This window comes from Otolemur garnettii, unplaced genomic scaffold, assembly GCF_000181295.1.
Source record: "Otolemur garnettii isolate 467f Iridium unplaced genomic scaffold, OtoGar3 scaffold00245, whole genome shotgun sequence".
In the NCBI taxonomy this organism is placed as follows: Eukaryota; Metazoa; Chordata; class Mammalia; order Primates; family Galagidae; genus Otolemur; species Otolemur garnettii.
The window spans coordinates 227,589-228,734 of record NW_003852640.1 but is presented as its reverse complement, the minus strand read 5'-3'; positions in this window follow the sequence as shown (position 1 = coordinate 228,734).

The window sequence follows — 1,146 nt, the reverse complement described above, 5'->3', positions numbered from 1 at the left end:
GCCTGTGGTTCCAGTTACTTGGGAGGCTGAGGCAGGAGACTCGCTTGAGCCCAGGAGTTGGAGGTTGCTGTGAGCTGTAATGCTACAGCACTCTGCCCAGGGGGACAGCTTGAGGCTCTGTCTCAAAAAATAAAATAAAATTCCCTGATTGAGCAATGCCTGTGGCTCAAGGAGTAGGGCACTGGCCCCATATATCAGGGGTGGCGGGTTCAAATGCGACCCCAGCCAAAACTGCAAAAAAATAAAAAATAAAGTTCCCTGATTATGAATAGCCTTTAACTCAAAATAATCTTTATATCAAGGACTCATATTTTGGGGGGAAGTTTTCTTAGCTCCTTCAGTACCAAACACAGATATTCAGGGGTTTCCAGGGACAGTCAAAGACCACACTTTGCCGCTCACTCTTCTGTGTAAGTGTAAACTAAGGATTCACTGAAAGAGTGGGTAAGGGTTTCCTTGGTAAAAGGTATAACCTAGTAGTGGGGCAAGCTTCCCCAGCCTCTGCCAAAAATAGGGTGAACATGTTTATATAATGGGAAATTATATTGTGGAAAAGATATATTAAGGGGATATTATCCAAAATAAAACCAAGATAGCAATTTTAATACCAGAAAAAGTAGAATTCAAGGGCTAAAGGACAAAAAGGGAAATTATTATTGGGTTATACAAAAAACTACAAATAATTAGCAATATATAGTAGAAACTGGGGCGGTGCCTAGGCTCAGTGAGTAGGGCCCCGGACCCATATACCAAGAGTGGCGGGTTTGAGCCCAGCCCTGGCCAAACTGCAAACAAAAAAAATAGCTATTTTATGTGAAGGGTGCCTGTAGTCCCAGCTACTCAGGAAGCTGAGGCAAGAGAATTGCCTAAGCCCAAGAGCTGGAGGTTGCTATGAGCTGTGATGCCATAGAACTCTACTGATGGTGACAAAGTGAAACTCTGTCTCTAAAAAACAATACATATATATATATATACACACACTATATATATATAGTAGAAACTGTGTAAGTTGACCACCCAAAGGACTGTAACAAACTAGTCAACATAGGGAGGTAGTCAATATAAAGAACCAGGCTCGGCACCTGTGGCTCAAGTGGCTAAGGTGCCAGCCACATACACCTAAGGTGGGGGGTTCGAATCCAGCCC